Genomic DNA, 17,197 nt, shown 5'->3' on the forward strand with positions numbered 1-17,197 from the left:
TCCATGTCCAGTTCTAACTTTTGCTTCCTGACCTGCCCATAGGTTTCTCAAGAGGCAGGTCAGGTGGTGTGGTATTCCCATCTCTTGAAGAATTTTCCACAGTTTATTGTGATCCACACAGTCAAAGGCTTTGGCATAGTCAATAAAGCATAAATAGATGTTTTTCTGGAACTCTCTTCCTTTTCCCATGATCCAGAGGATGTTGGCAATTTGATCTCTGGTATTAACATTAAAAACTACCTACTTGAAAAAGATATTGAAATATTCAGAAACACTCTAGTGAAAGAGACACTGAAATGTTCGAGAAAGTTTAAATGAGTTATTCATTCCAATGGAGATTGAAGGCCAATAAATAAGGCAAAACAGAAAGCACCCATTATTTTTATTTAAGTATAGTTGATTGACAATATTGTGTTAATTTTAGGTGTACAGCAAAGTGATATATGTGTGTGTATATATATACACACATATATATATTAAAGAAAGCATCCACTCTTGACTACAAACAGGACAAGAGGAAGCAGAGGACACGAAGATACTATAGAAAATGTGATTTTAGTTAGATATAAAGAAATGTTTCCTGGTGTGGAAAGTAATTGCACATTGAAAGGATTTATTGAGTGAGGTTATAGGATTTTTGGAAATCTTTAAAAATAGAATGGATTTCAGTCTCTCTAGGGAGGTATGTGATATGCTGGTAGGCATTGAGTGTGAGGATGAATTAGATTCATTGCCGTGGTTTTTTCACACCAACAATTCTATGAATCTGTAGAGGACAATAAAATTGGATAATTCTCACTGTGTTCTTCAGGGAGTCAGGTTTCCAGACTGCTATTTCTAACAGTGAATCAGGGCCAAAATATTACCTAACGTTCAACAACTTTTCAAATTCAAGAAATTAAAAAAAATTAAAACCTGAAAAACACAAAATGCTAGTGTTTTGCCATTTTGAGAAGCAGTGTTTCTTGAAGTGGATTAGCATTTCCTTTCCTTTCATAAGAAGGAAATTACTTGAATCCTAATGTAAACACTATTCTTGGAAAATCTCATATTCTTATTATGCTACTAAGTTGAGAGAAAATTGTATTACTATGACTTGAGAATACATGCGAAATAATGATCTGTGCCTTTAATCCGAGTGGCAGAGTTTTACACATAAGCCCCACTCCTCATTTTGTGTGAAATTGTTCCATCAGACTGACACAAGCTTGGTATTCCAGCCGATATTCAAGCCTGTGGCTGTGGGTACTTGGGTCAGAGCCACAGAGAAGCGGGCAGCTGGGAAGTGGCCCAAGATACCCACTCGGGAAGCACTGGAAGAGCCCGATGGGTAGGAAACTGGGACAGGAGCTGGGCTTTCTGCCATGGAGGATGGTGTGGCTGCTTCAGAGCTGCAGTGATTCTAGTCGCACATCTGGTACATCAAAGAGGAAATCCAGAGCCACAACTCACCCAAAAAGCCAGTGACTAGTTTTTTTTTTTTTTAATCTGTTGATGTAATTCTTAGCCAAGTTTAAAATGGAAAACAGAAGCAGGTCAGGCTGAGTCATACTCACAAGGCAAAATTTGGGAGAAGCAAGAATCAAAGTCTGGAGACAGATGGCATTTTGAATCTGCAGAAAACTGTGTTTGAGAATAGCTGACCAAATAAACAAAGAAAAATAAGAACTGACCCTGGAAAGAGAACACTCTCCAGGGACATGAGTGGGTGAGGAAGTCAAGATAAAATTGTCTACTCGAGGCAATTGTCTCTTGGAGTGAGAAAGTCCTTTTGATAGACAGCGTGACATTGCAGAAAGTCCTTGCTTTGGGTTGAGACAAACCCAGGTTTAGGCTCACATATTGGCTGTGTGATTCTGAGCAAGATACTTATCTCTGTTTCATCATCTGTAAAATTCCAATAGTAATTCTTATCGTCCAGGTTACTGTATTTAAAATTGAACAATCACTGTGCAATTATAATGCAGTAGAGATTCAATGAACATTATTACATTGAAGTTTCAGTGGGTGGAAAGTGCTTTCAGCATTCATTCATTCACTGCATTATGACTTCATTCATCTGCTCAATAATTCTTGAATAGACACAGACTGCTGGAGGCAGAGGATACAACCAGGAGATGGTTACACTTCCTTTAAGATACAGATCACTGGTATCAAAGTATGACCATAGTACTCACTCTAGAGAGGAGGCACCAAGCTTTTAAGTCAAGTACAGAGAGGAACTGCAAGAGCTGGGTATCTCTTCTTACAGGGATCCTAATGGTTTCAGACCTCTCAACAAGTCCTGTGTCTGTAATTATTCTCTCCAGGGGAACTTCTTCCTCTTTGGTTAACAGCACTTTAGCCAATCTCACAGGAATTGAGGTGCTGCTAAAGGTTTTCATACATATGAAATTATATATATATATATATATATAAGAAATTCTGTTAGCGTTTGAGTAGGAAATGCATGTTCACCATGAGTAAATAAGAGTTTCATTTTTTATTGGAATTAGTGTAAAAAGCTCTGGGGAAATAAAGATCTGAAAAGGGTGGTTGAGGAGTCAGAAAAAAACACGAATGCCTGGTGAAGAAGTTCTGTGGAAGGCCTGTGGAAAGTGGCTACTGCAGATGGGCGTGTGGTTTTGGGCATGACGTCATCATGAGTCAGCTGGGCAGCTGGATGTAACAGAGATAGAGCAAGGGCAAGCTGGAACCCACAAGGACAAACTCCAAGCTATTTGGACAATCCAGAAGCCACTTCCATCTGTTGCTACATCTAAGCTCAATGTGTCAATTGGTCATCTGCTGAAGAATCCGGTGGCTTCTCCAGGGACCTGAAGATGCGCCTCACTCAGGACGCCCAGGAGCAGAAGAGGATGCACGAAGGGCGATTTTGGATGAACTGCCTGTTTGGCTGCTTTTCTGTACTCATAATGAGCCATCAGATCAGCCCCCAAGTGAGTGAAAGGCAGTGCCTCCCCAGGCCCTGAGCAGGCCTCCTGAGAATAAGGAGTGATGCTTTATCCCGCCTTCCATACATCATGCGTATTCCTGTATTACCAACCTAACCCAATGCCACCCAGGAAAGAGACTTCTGGGAGATTCCATTTTCAGCCCTACTAGGTCGGCACAGGGCAAAACCACCCTTGAGAGAGGGAGGGCTTTTGGTATAGCTGTCCTCATAGCCAGCTCCTGCAGTGTGGTTCCATTTAACCCTGTCTGCACCTGGCATTCCCAGTAGGAGGTGGAGGAGGGGTTGGGAAGTCTAGACAGGTGACGAAGGGGAGGCACCCAAGAATCACATGTGGAGCTTTTTCTAACTTCTCACTTCTGCTTCTGTTTCTTCACCTCCCAACATACTGAGAGTTTAGGTATCGATTTTGATTTAGAGGAAGAGAACTCACCCTGCTATCGCTGTAGTCACACACAGAAATCACCAATGCTGGTGGAGATGTGCGTCTTCCATTGGGTGTATCTGTGTGGAATAAAGATGAGGACCCCTGTTGTGTATTCCAAGTAGTAATTGTTTGTTTTTAACTAATGGATTCTTGGCTCCTTAAAGGCAAGAAGAGAGTCTTGTATAACTTTTCTTCCGTCTTTCATGCATGCATGCTCAGTCACGTCTGACTCGTTGCCATCCCATGAACCATAGCTCTCCAGGCTCCTCTGTCCATGGAATTTCCCAAGTGGGAATACTGGATTGGGTTGCCATTTCCTTCTCCAGGAAGTCTTCCCAACCCAGGGATTGAACATGTGCCTCCTACATTGGCAGGTGAATTCTTTCCCCTCAGTCACCTGGGAAGCCCTTCCATCCTTTATACTGTCTTACAATTTTTATTTAGTCTTGTTATGCAGTAACTCTCAGCTCTCAAACTCACGTGCCCTCTAGGCCAGATGTACAACACAAACATGAGACCAAAGAGGAGGGTGAGGGTTGAGTGCTAGAACTAGAGCAGCAGTTGTCCTTGTCCTTTAGTAGATAAGTCGTGTCTGACTCCTCTGTGACCCCATGGACTGCAGCCTGCCAGGCTCCTCTGTCCACGGGATTTCCCAGGCAAGGATACTGGAGTGGGTTGCCATTTCCTTCTCCAGGGAATCTTCCCGACCCAGGGGTTGAACCTGCGTCTCCTACGCTGGTGGGTGAATTCTTTACCATTGAGCCACCTAAAGCCTTTCAAATGAGGGGAGTGGAAGAGGAGGGCTGGGAGGGAGAAGTACGAGTGAGAGTTTGAGAGGGAGAGACCGAGTGACAAGCGTGTGTCATCGCCCCTGCCCACGCCCGGTGTAGTCGGAGCTGGGACCTCTGCATGCTACCTGCCATCGCTTCCCAGAAAATGGCAAATGTTACCATTTACATATAAAAAGTTCTTTTATTACTAGGGTCATAAGTTTCACTCGGTGTGACTTATAGGAAATAATCCAGTATTGTGGATTATACCATGACCAAAAAATGATGTTCATATTACAAATATCAAACAGCTGTGACAATAACCCTGTAATGGAAGCTGAAATAAAAGTATTTTAATAGTTAATGAAGTAGCATATAACCTATTGAAAAAGCCCTTTATTGCAACTTATTTTTATAAGTTGGAAGAAAATAAGAATGTATTAATACCTAAGGTTGGCTTATTCTTCCCCCAACTAATAATATTAGGAGTTTAATAACATTAAAACTGTGACTGTAATTTGGTATTGAATAAACTTCCGTCTACTGTTATGATTAAATTAAGTTACTAAAAGGCTAAGTGATGCTGAAATAAGAAAAATAAATGATATTTGTTAGTAAAAAGTTCTGTATCTTATGATACATATTAGGTTTCATAAATGCTAGCTTATAAAAGTGCTTTGCATTTTTAGAATTTTGCAAACAACACTTATTAGTAATATATGTTCTACACTTGTTCTTCAGTTTATAATTTTTTTCTAGTTGTTCAGGTTAAGTTTTTTTAAATATTGTTAAAGCGTTACATCAGAAAATTAATTGAATGCATTTTAAGAGAAATTAACATATGATTTAGCAAAGTTTACCATATATGAGATACAGAAATATAGAGAAAATCTTATTTTCAGTTCCAAATAAATGGTTTTGAATTATTTTAGGTTTCTTTCTATGTCCTTCCCATGCATTCCAGTGCACGAGCCTCTTCTGGCAGTGAGAGGCATTATGAAACTTTCATAGATAATAAACCAGCTATGACAGCTGGCACATAAGGTTGGTGCCTTTAGAACTGTTTGCTGATAAACAGATAAATGAATGAATAAGTAAGTGAATAAATGAATGATTTCTACCCTTTATTAACTAGTCTTCCTTTTAATGGTAACCTATCTACTAGTCAGTTATAATATTAAAATGCATAGCTGTTTTGGAGTTGTGAGATACACATGTCTGATGTATTTTATACTTTACATAATATTCCACCATTGCATATTTAAGACACAAATATTTCTCTCATATTCATCCAATGTTTTTCTCATTCTCAGCTAGACACTGCTTGTTTTTCTTTTTCAGATTGCCTTAATGACCTATAAATCAGTCTTTATCTATAGGATGAAACAGATTTACAGTGTTGCAAAACTAATGTTGGCCACAAAAGTCAATACTTTGCCTACAGTCTATAAGCTATTTATATAAATAATTGATGTTAGTAATTATAACCCAATTTATACCATGAATAAAAGGATAAAAAATTGAACAATTAAAAAGAAATTATTGGCAGCAGAAGGTACTACTGATAGTTCCTAGGAAATTAAAGTAAATTTATTTCATGAAAGCAGTGACGTTTATATGATGGAAAAAGAATAAACCTTTAAGGGTCAGTGAGCTTGTGTGTTAACTCAATACTGACATTCATCAGAGTTTTTGGTTTAAACAACAGAAAACAAATACTGGTTTTAAACATGAAAGATGGTTTTTTGGAAGGAAGTGGTCAGCTCAGAGAATTACACCACGGATTTAGACATTATTAGGAACCTAAGGCATCTATTTGGTGAAACCATGCTGTTGGAATAGAGGCGGGGAGATTCTATGCTGACACTGGACCCCGATGACGCTACGGGCACAGACGCAACTCGTGGGCGGTGCACTGCGGCTGCAGTCGGCATTGGTTTTTGTGTGCCTGCTGAGTCGCTTCAGTTGGCTCCCACTCCTTATGACCCCATGGACTGTAGCCCTCCAGGCTCCTCTGTCCATGGGATTCTCCAGGCAAGAATACTGGAGTGGGTTGCCATGCCCTCCTCCAGGGGATCTTCCCGACCCAAGGATGGAATCAGTGTTTCTTATATCTCCTGAATTGGCAGGCAGGTTCTTTACCGTTGGTGCCACCCAGGAAGTTGACTTTTAACCTGCCTCGAATTCTTCCAATTAGGTTGGATGGCATCACCAACTTGATGAGTTTGAGCAAGGTCCGGAAGCTGGTGATGGACAGAGAAACCTGGCATGCTGCAGTCCATGAAGTCACAAAGAGTCAGACACGACTGAGCAATTGAGCTGAATTCTTCCAAGGGAAGACATTAGTCCCAGATAATGTCTTCTAGTGGCTGACCTGAGTCACATGTTTATACTGTGATGCCGGTAGCCAGAGAGAGCAAGTAACTGGAATTTTCTGGTTCTGCTGTGGGAGTTGGAAGACCCTACTTCCAACTGGAAGCTATAGAAAGTTAGAGTTTATGAATTATATGTATGTAAAATGTGAAATTTACATGTATCAGAATAGCCAATGAGTACTAAAACCATTAGAAAGCTGTGTGATCCAAGAAGGCATATAATTTGACTTCTCTGGAGATAATTTTCAAACCTATCGAATAAAGACTGGGAAATCTATACTATCTCCCTTAAAGCAGCACAGGGTTTAGGTTCACTTGGAAAGATAACGCAAACACACTGAACAAACACAACAACCACTGAAGATCTGAGTCAGCGGGGGTGAAATGATGGCGTGCTGGTGAGGAAAATGTTCACACTGTCACTAACCCGCGATACAGAGATGGGTGACTTGGAGGTTAGTTGACAAATGATGATAGCGATTCACCGCCTCCATGAACACCATAATATCAGCTAGATATTATTACTCTTAAGGCAAACTTTCACAAGAATGGTGGACAGGGTGAGGGATCTGGGGAGTAGCAGGAAATAGACTGTGACAAAACACAGCAATTTCTCAGGTTATTTACAACAGAAAGTGAGGCAAGCCACACTGTGGAGTTTAGAGAAAAACACTTTTTAGAAACTCTTTTGAAAATAAAGCCAGCTATATAGTGATTTAAGAGAAATGTACCTCATATAATATACCACTGTATGTTTCATAATTTTTCATAACTTTCAATATAGTTTACATCTGTCAGAAAAAAATACATTTTTTTCATATGCCTTAACAAGTTCAAAGGTTAGAATCAGCATCAGATCAGATGCTCAGTCGTGTCCGACTCTTTGCAACCCCATGAATTGCAGCACGCCAGGCCTCCCTGTCCATCACCAACTCCTGGAGTTCACTGAGACTCACGTCCATCGAGTCAGTGATGCCATCCAGCCATCTCATCCTCTGTTGTCCCCTTCTCCTCCTGCCCCCAATCCCTTCCAGCATCAGAGTCTTTTCCAATGAGTCAACTCTTCGCATGAAGTGGCCAAAGTACTGGAGTTTCAGCTTTAGCATCATTCCTTCCAAAGAAATCCCAGGGCTGATCTCATTCAGAATGAACTGGTTGGATCTCCTTGCAGTCCAAGGGACTCTCAAGAGTCTTCTCCAACACCACAGTTCAAAAGCATCAATTCTTCAGTGCTCAGCCTTCTTCATAGTACTCTCAGTACTCAAATATTTTTCAGAATATTTTGAGTTTCACAAATTTTGTTACAAGACATAACAGGCTCTTCTTCTGATAAGAAATAATACTTTTATACCACCTTTCATCCAAGACTACTTCTGTATGTATTTTTATAAGTTTTCCCTATCCTTTTGATCATAATTCAGCTAAGATATGTGAGCAAATAAGTAAATCTGAAAGGACTCAAATCACACAGTGGGCTAGAATGCTAAGAAAGCTGTGTCTCATTGTTTAAATTTAAAAATTTGAAAAAAAAATTATATAACCACACCATCACCAACTCTTTGTGCTTAGAAAGTCACTTTTTCTCTCTCCTCAGTTTTCTCATATCATATGACAATGAGGGAGTATCCTAAATGATTTCTAAAATCACTCTCATCTCTGAATCTGTGTGATTCCATCACCACTCCTTACTTCAGCAAGTTATAATCTAATACTGTGTGCAGAAGTTGTTTTGAACTGATATTTCTTGATATATTTAACTCTCCTGTTAAAAATGTGTATGTGAAAATGGAAAGTTAAATGTGCAAGAAACACAAATATCCATATATCTATTTGGATATGTGCTCTCTCACTCTCTCAGAAAGAGAATTATAGATATAGGAAGATAGATCTCTATTCTAAAATTACAGTAACATTTTGTGGATATTTATATTTGTACTATAATAATTCCTGATACACAGTCTCCTCTCTGAAACCTTTAGGAGCGTGTTATGGAACTTATACTCTGCAAAGTAATATAATGCTTATACTCTGCTTTATATAACAGCCCCAGAAGAATTTGGGTGGCAACCCATAATCAAACACTCTACAATTATTTCTACATTCAAATATTTCTATATTAAGGTGTATTTACTGTGCACAAATAAACTCTGCAGTTGAATGTTTGCCATGTGCATGTATTACACTTAAAATATCAAAATGGTATTTAAAAATGAAAAAATGCAGAATAAGTACACTTAGAAAATAAAACCTCGATTAAAAAAAAAAACAAAAAACTGTGTTAGCCTCGAATCAGGCTCATGCCTAGCCTGCCAAATTAGTTGGGATGAAGTCAAGTTTTGCCATCAAATGGGATCAAATGTTTATAAAACAAAACCTTTAGTTCTAAGAGATTTTTAGATTTTATCTATATCATAATAGATATTGAACTTGTTCGTATTTTGTTTGCCCAGAAACTCCCTCTTTTTGAAAACAGCTTTTGGGTTTGCTTTTCTAATCTACCTAGATGTTTTGCACTGAAGTGTAATGGTGTCTGCAGACCACCTCCCTAGCTCGACACAGTTGCTTGGTCCACCTGGACCACATTTGACTCCAGCTATGACAATCATATTTTTCGTTGGCATTTTTAACTTACTGCAAAAAGGCCCAGTCCATCTGTCACTTTCTCGCTGGCGGCAGAGGTTTGAGAGCCATCAAGAGCTGTTTTTGGCCTGTGGGAACAGCTTGGCCGCAGAGGGTAAATGAAGGGAGCCGCTGGAGAGGCGCGGGGGTGAGAATTGGAGGGCATCCAGTCCGCGCTGCAGTCCGTGATTCTGGTTCCTGAAGCGTCCCATCTGCAACCCTCACATTCCCAGGAGTTTTGTGAGTCCCCTGGATTCGACGATCAGTGTATATTCATTTACCTGTAATAGTGTGAACCAGGTTTCAATTATTTTCATCTGAAAGAGCCTTAACCAACAATGAGAAATCTTTTTTGAGTCACAGATATTTATTTTGAAATTTAAGCCTCTCCACCTGTCTTAAGAATCCTGCGGAGAAACTCCAAAATAAAAGTGAAAGTGAAGTCGCTCAGTCGTGTCCAACTCTTCACCACTCCATGGACTGTAGGCCGCCAGGAGTCCTCCGTCCATGGGATTCTCCAGGCAAGAATCCCGGCGTGAGTTGCCATTCCCTTCTCCAGGGGATCTTCCCAACTCAGGGATCGAACTTGGGTCTCCTGAATTGGGGGCAGACTCTTCACCGCCTTAGCCACCAGGGAAGTCTCAGAACAACCCAGGTGCCCACTAATACTTTGTCTCTAAATGGAAAGCATGTTTACTCATAGAGAATGCTGCGGCAGCAACTTAACCCTGAAATCTCCCTTGCTTAACACAACAAAAATTTGTTTCTTATTGACAGTTCCTCTAAGTCTGTTTGAAGAAAGCTCTGCCTCACATGCTCTCTCGCGGGCCAAGCTGACAGAGGTTCCACCATCTTTTACTTGTAGCTTGTGGGGAAGGTGGTCTCTCAGTCACCGTGGAAAGGAGGAGAGGACTGAGGCATGAAGCTCAAGCTCTGACCTGCTTGCGTCAGGAGTGACGCACACCACTTCCGTCTCTGACCTGCTTGCGTCAGGAGTGACGCACACCACTTCCATTTCTGACGCGCTTGCGTCAGGAGTGACGCACACCACTTACGTGCACAGCCTGTTGTCCAGAAAGAGTCAGTGGCTCCACTGCTGGGAAGGACAGCACATGCGTTAATGAGCAGCACCCACAGCGTCCTCTTGGAATCCAGTAAAGTCTAGACTGGAGAACCGGAATCAAGCTGAACAATTGCGATGGGCAGGGCAGACTTTTTTTTTTTTCCTGGGAAAATAAGTAATCGGGGTAGGTCAAAGGAAAAGAGATTGAAAGCAGCCTGTCTCGGGGACTGTGTGCCTGTTTTCTGTCAGTAAAGACTTCTGATGAGAGTTCTGGGTTCTGGGTGGTTTCTGTTCTTCAGTCATTTCCTAGAGGTCTTCTGATCAAGAGTTAATGATAGATGACCGGAACTGGGAAAGGTCAGTGGGAGAGTAGGTTGTTGGAACAATTGCAGGAGAACTTCATTCTCTTTTACTCACTAGTTTTGCCTTCACTCCAGCATGTTATTTTAGATTTCCTTAAGAGTATATTTATTTTGGACCTCCTAACACTGCAAATCAGCTAGCTGGGCTTCATATTGTAAAAGAACAAAGAAAACAAATGATACTAGTGAGTAGAAAATATTAATCTCTCACATAATGCTTTAGCTTAAGTAGTTATAGGAAAGTGCTCTCCTATTAAAATAGATTAGCCTATAGCAAACCATTAAAAAATTCTAATGAATCCTTTTCTTCCCAAAGAAAGCTATTTAAGCATTCAATCAATTAATGTAATAGATTAAAATAGAACATCATTTAGGTGGCACAGTTTCAAAACAGAAGGATTAGAGACATTCAGATACTGAACATTCAACACAAGCTACAATTTCAGCAGGGAGCCTTGTTTGGCCTTTCTTCATTCTGATTCCATCAATTTCAAATTTCATTAACAGCAATGGGACACCATTCCAACAGTGATGCTTTACAAAACCTGCAAGTTTCGAATAATATTGGTCTTTGTCATCATTTTATTTCTAAGTATATGCGTTTATATTCTTTTGCTAGGAGGAATAACTCATTTCTCCCAATGGGTATTGAAGAATTAAGTTTAAAAGACAATGAGTATTCAATTTCACTATGTATAGCTGCTGCTGCTGCTGCTAAGTCACTTCAGTCGTGTCCAACTCTGTGCGACCCCAGAGATGGCAGCCCACCGGGCTCCCCCGTCCCTGGGATTCTCCAGGCAAGAACACTGGAGTGGGTTGCCATTTCCTTCTCCAATGCATGAAAGTGAAAAGTGAAGGGAAGTCGCTCAGTCGTGCCCGACTCTTCTCGACGCCTGGACTGCAGCCCACCAGGCTCCTCCGTCCATGGGATTTACCAGGCAAGAGTACTGGAGTGGGGTGCCATTGCCTTCTCCCTACTTAATCTGTTTTTATTTGGTTTTGTCTGACTCTTTGTGATCCCATGGACAATAGCCCACCAGGCTCCTCTGTCCATGGAATTCCAGGCAAGAATACTGGAGTGGGTGGTCATTCCCTTCTCCAGAGGATCTTCCCAACCCAGGAACTGAACCTGGGTTCCCTGTATTACAGGCAGATTGTCTCCAACTGAGCCACCAGGGCAGCATAACTTGGTTATGTGTAAAAATTTGGGTAAATAAGACAAAGACGAGTTGCATAATATTCTGAATGTACTGCCGAAATAGATTGTTAAGAATAAGAAGTTATTATTTTCATATAAATGAAAGGTATTGGCAGAGTACTTAGAACAATAGTAATATGGGAAGGTATACACACACCTCACCTCCACCCATACACACCTATACACGCATAAAGTGGTGTTTGGTGTTTTAGTGTATATCGACCATCAATTGTGTAAATGGGAAAACATGATTTGTTCAGTAAAATTGGTGTTTTACAGTGGTAAGGGACAAAGGAAGTGGAAACAAAGGAAACCAATGAAAGTTTTGAGTTTCGAAACAGTAGGGGGGAGGCAGGTGATTATCAATGTAGAATCTTGAATACTGCTACATATGGGCGGTTAGCTCCCCGTATTAGAACTTGAATGGTCACACAAACTACCAGTGGGCAAGTGATGAGAAATATTTTGACACTGTGAAGGAGCAAACTTGCAGAAGCCTGGCAGCCGGAGGCCAGGCTTTTATTCACTTCCTGGGAATTAGGAGGTGAGTCTGGCTCTGTGGCCAGTAGCTTATCAGATTTATCAGAGGTTATCAAACAAAGTCTTAGATTATCAGCGGTTACTTAAATGCTTTGTTTCAGAGACAAGGGAGGAAATGAGTCTTTCACTAATGAGATGACTATTGTTATTTCTGGGTAAAATATCCTCAAAGAATGGTAGTACTGAAAGCGTGAATTATGAGGCAAACACACCCTGGTCTGTGATGCTGAGAAGGAGGACTGCTGTGATACCCCCTTTCTTCATAATCCATCTCTTGTGTGCCTCCTCCCAGAAGCAGGATTGCTGTGACACCCCTTTTCTTCATAACCCGTCTCTTGTATGCCTCCTCCCAGAAGCCCACTGACTTTGCATTATGTTTAGTTTCCTAAAAGTATCCCAGAATCTCTGTCTCTACTTCTTCTCTTCCTCTGTTAAATCTTTGCAGTTCCTCTTTATTCAGTTTACTATGTGCCAGGAGCTGGACTAACCACGATAATGTATTTAATATCACCTAGTTAAACAAATTTGTGACCACAAGCCTTGACACCACTTTCTTCTTCACCATGAAACGTATCTGCAGACAATATCCTAGGAGTCACATGTTTAGAGATTTTTTAGTGGAAATGTTTAATGACACTTAGTAGCATTTAGAATCCCAGGGACGGGGGAGCCTCGTGGGCTGCCTTCTCTGGGGTCACACAGAGTCGGACATGACTGAAGTGACGCAGCAGCAGTACCCCTGACTCTTTCTTTCCAACAAATGAACAAACCAAAAAACAAAATTCCAGACAAAATTCTTCATAATTTATTATTTCCTTCGTATGTTTCTGTATTATATTCATTGTAATTGTGACAGAAACTGTAGTGAAAAGAGAGCAATGTAAGATCTCTGGAGTTTAAATTCAGGAAAAAATAGAAAATAAATTTATAGTAATCATTTATATCTGAAGAAGAAAATGGCAACCCGCTCCAGTATTCATGCCTGGAAAATTCCATGGACGGAGGAGCCTGACGGGCTATGGTCCATGGGGTCACAAAGAGTCGGATACGACTGAGCACACACACAGTCATTCATATGTTTATAGAGGAAACTTTTGACATCTTATTTAAGTGAACTTACTAGACACTCAAATTCAAAGTCCTTAGGAGGCTACTTTCTGAAACACTGATTGATAAAATTAAAAAATAATAATTATTAGGCTTTCTGGGATGATGGCCTCTCCATGAGAACATGCCTCTCGCAGAGGATGTCCTTCATCCCGCTCCAGGAGCAGAGGAGACTCAAGAAGAAGCACCTGGTGCAGAGCCCCGATTCCCGCTTCAGGAATATGAAGTGCCCGGGGTGCTGGAAAATCACCAGTGCCTTTAGCCACGCACAGCCGTTTTGTGTTGGCGGCTTTGCTGTCCTCTGCCAGCCTGCAAGAGGAAAAGCAAAACTTACAGAAGAATGTTTATTCAGGTAGAAACAGCATGAAAAACACCCTGAATCAAGATGAATGGGAAACCATCCCATTAAACACATTTTGGATAAAAAAATAGAGATGAGAAAAGCTTTAGATCAGTCAGCAATTTGGAAAACTGTTCATAAAGGTGAACTCTTTGAAGATGTTTGCCTTCATGGGCCGTGTTTTTGAAAAATAAGTAAAGTTGGTAAATTTTAATTTTGATGAGCTCAGGAAACACAGTGAGAATTCAGTAAGATAGGATTCAGGAAGATAAGAATGACCCTGCATGCCACCAGCTTATAAGACACTTAACAGCTCTGATTAGCGATAGCATAGCCTGGCCAGAGAAGTATTCTACCTGAATTTAAAACATAAAAACCAAAATGATTTAAAAAAAAAAAAAGTATTTAAAGTGGTTGGCAGCAACTGAAGTAATTTCTGTATACACAGTGCTAGAGATTTCAAAATACAATAAAAGAGGCGGAACAGTGGAGACGTACCTCTTAATTGCTAATGGAGGAAGTCCCATACTCCTTCACAAACTCACAACATCAAACAAAAGTCCCTGGGCCCATTTTTTGGTGAACATCCCTGACTGTTCTCTACCGCCCGGGGAGAAGAAAGACCAGGCACCGGCCTTCCCAGAACCCTGGCAGAGGAGGGGAGGACCTTGGATGACTCTCACTGGGTCATAAGCACCCTCCTCGTGTGTGCTCAGTCTGGATGTGTCATTGAGAACCACAGGGTTGCCTTGGTTGTTCAGTGGTAAAGAATCTGCCTGCCAGTGCAGGAGACATGGGTTCCATCCGTGATCCGGGAATCGTATGCCACGGAGCAACTAAGCCAGTGGCCGGAACTGCTGAGCCTGCGCGCTGGGGCTGGGAGTCACCACCCTGAGTCCACGTGCGCAACTACTGAGGCGCGTGCGCCCTACAGACCGCGCTCTGCAAGTGAGGCCGCCGCAAGGGGGGGGTCCCACGCACCGCAACTGGAGAGCACCGGCCGGCAGCAAGAAGACCCAGCATAGCCACAAATAAATAAATACTAAAAAGCAAATAAACTAAAAATTATATATATATATATATATATATCAGGATAGTATCAAAAATAAATAGGATCAAAAGTAAATAAAAATTATATATATTTATGAACAAGAATAGTATCGGATCTATTTTGCAAGTAGCAGCAGCAACAGCAGCCTGTGTAGGGTAGTAGTGTGAGAGCGAAGGAGCCAGCGCAGCTGAGCAACAGTCTGTGAAGTCATCTTGGGTGTTTTTCTAACTACCAGGTTTCCTTTGGTTTCTGAAGATTTTCAAGCCTAAAGTGTCCTCATGCCCATCGACTCTATGAACCACCCGTCATCTATCCATTAAGGTTCTTTCGGCTCGAGATATACAGGGTCATTTTCTATTTTTTCCACCCGGAATCTTGACTGCAACCCGTGTATGATACCCAGATATCAGTGGATACAAACTGTCCCAGTTTCCACTCTGAGCCAGATCTCAACCGTATGATTCTTTACTATTGTGAGCTTCTTAAAGTTTAGAATTATAGCTTACCATAAATTTACTGCTTGCAGTCTGGAAGACAGCACACAGTGATATTTAAAAACAAACAAAAAAAAACAAACAAAAAAACCACCTCTTGAACGAAGGATTTAACTAGGCATTTTATGCATAATTCAGTGGAAGTTTGAGCCTCACAGATGAAAAGACCTGAAGCTCTTTTACAGAACACACTAAAGCTGGTAACAGGAAGCTATAGAGAGAATTACTTGATCACCTTCTTGGGAAAATTGAACACAGGCAGGGGTATTAGGGGTATTAATAGTGCCATGGTGGTAGGCAAGGATATGCCACATGCTTTAAGAAAGACTTCCATTTCTAATCATTTTTAATCAGTTTGTTAATATTCTAACACATACTAATGAACATTCAAGTTAATTTGTTGAAGTAGCTATAAATAATTTATAAAGATAATGTCATTCAACACAGGACTTAAAATATGTAAGAGTGAATATAAAGTCTTTGGTCAAAACATATCCAATACTCTGATTAATGTACCAAAATCTTGGTTGATGAAGCAATGTGACAGCCATCTTCAAAAAAAGACTAGTGATTTTCATGTTCTCATCTTGCAACCTGGTGGAATTAAACAAGCAGAATAGAAGGAAGAAGGTAACAGGTTCAGAAAGGCAAAGCTTCTAGAATTCTTTGAGGAAAAAACTAAATATGTTTACAGGGAAAATGTACCATGCCTAATGTGTCTGCAGCTTTAAGAAGCCCTTTGTAAAGGCTACACACTAAAGACCATTTAAGATTTAAGTCACTGTAGGATGGCTTATTTTGTCATGGATAGAGAATCGACTTACAGGCAGGAAACAAGGGATAAAACAGGTGCTTCTTTGCTTGGAAAAACTGTGAACTAAAGCTTGGTACTGGAAATAGTCGCATTTTACAATTTTACCAAAGATCTGACAAGAGTGTGTTTGTAATTGGCAGGTAATACTGAGGGTTTCCAGGTATGCCAGAAATATTTGTGAAGAACATAAAATTGTGTGTAAGTTTTATTGTCAACAAATGTAAGATAATGTTTTGGAAGCAGGCAATGTGCATATGGCTAGAAGGTTACTGCTTAGGTCTGCGCATCAGAGGCAATTACTAGCATGTAGTGAGGCCTATGACAGAGACAAAGGCAGAAACCCAGGTCACAGGGGGGCTAGCACATATAAAGTACGACCTCTCTTGTTAATTGGACCTCTCTGGTAGCTCAGTTGGTAAAGAATCCACCTGCAATGCAGGAGACCCTGTTATATTCCTGGGTCGGGAAGATCCCCTGGAGAAGGGATAGGCTAACCAGTCCAGTATTCTTGGGCTTCCCTAGTGGCTCAGCTAGTAAAGAATCTGCCTGCAATGCAGGAGACCTGAGTTTGATCCCTGGGTTGGGAAGATCCCCTGGAGAAGGGAAAGGCTACCCACTCCAGTATTCGGGGCTGGAGAATTCCATGGATACAGTCCATGGGGTCACAAAGAGTCAGAAATGTCTGAGCGACTTTCACTTCATTTCACTTCTCTTGTTAATTAAGCAGAGTATTTGTTAAGTTGTCAAGCTTGAGCCTCAAATGACTGGAATTAAAGAAATTTAATTACTCCAACTTGCATACAACAGAGTAACCAGATTAGTGAAGAAATGGGCCAATGTTGTAACAGAACTCACTGCAGATTCATTTCACTTTGATGTTCATGAATTTCTTTATTTCTTATTCATCGAGAGCATCTTCCTATCTTTCTGATTAAAGTTCATGTTTATTTCTGACTTTGGAGGCCAGCTGTATTCTGCCATTCAATATCTCTAACCTTGGCTAAGAATAGAGCTGTATAATGGGGAGAAGGATTCAGGCAAGTCAATTTATCTGGTCTAGAATACTATAGCATTTGTTGTTGTT

The 17,197-nt window shown here is 40.8% G+C and overlaps 1 protein-coding gene and 1 pseudogene across 5 annotated transcripts in view; both read left to right on the plus strand.

The window, feature by feature from the left end:
* RALYL (RALY RNA binding protein like) overlaps positions 1 to 17,197 on the plus strand; it is an 829,453-nt gene that overhangs the window by 190,687 nt on the left and 621,569 nt on the right. The window lies entirely within an intron of this gene.
* On the plus strand, positions 13,430 to 13,803 carry LOC147358966 (small ribosomal subunit protein eS27 pseudogene; annotated as a pseudogene).

Source organism: Bos grunniens, chromosome 14 (genome assembly GCF_055505025.1).
Source record: "Bos grunniens cultivar Pamir isolate PY7600 chromosome 14, Bosgru_T2T1.0, whole genome shotgun sequence".
Lineage (NCBI taxonomy): Eukaryota > Metazoa > Chordata > Mammalia > Artiodactyla > Bovidae > Bos > Bos grunniens.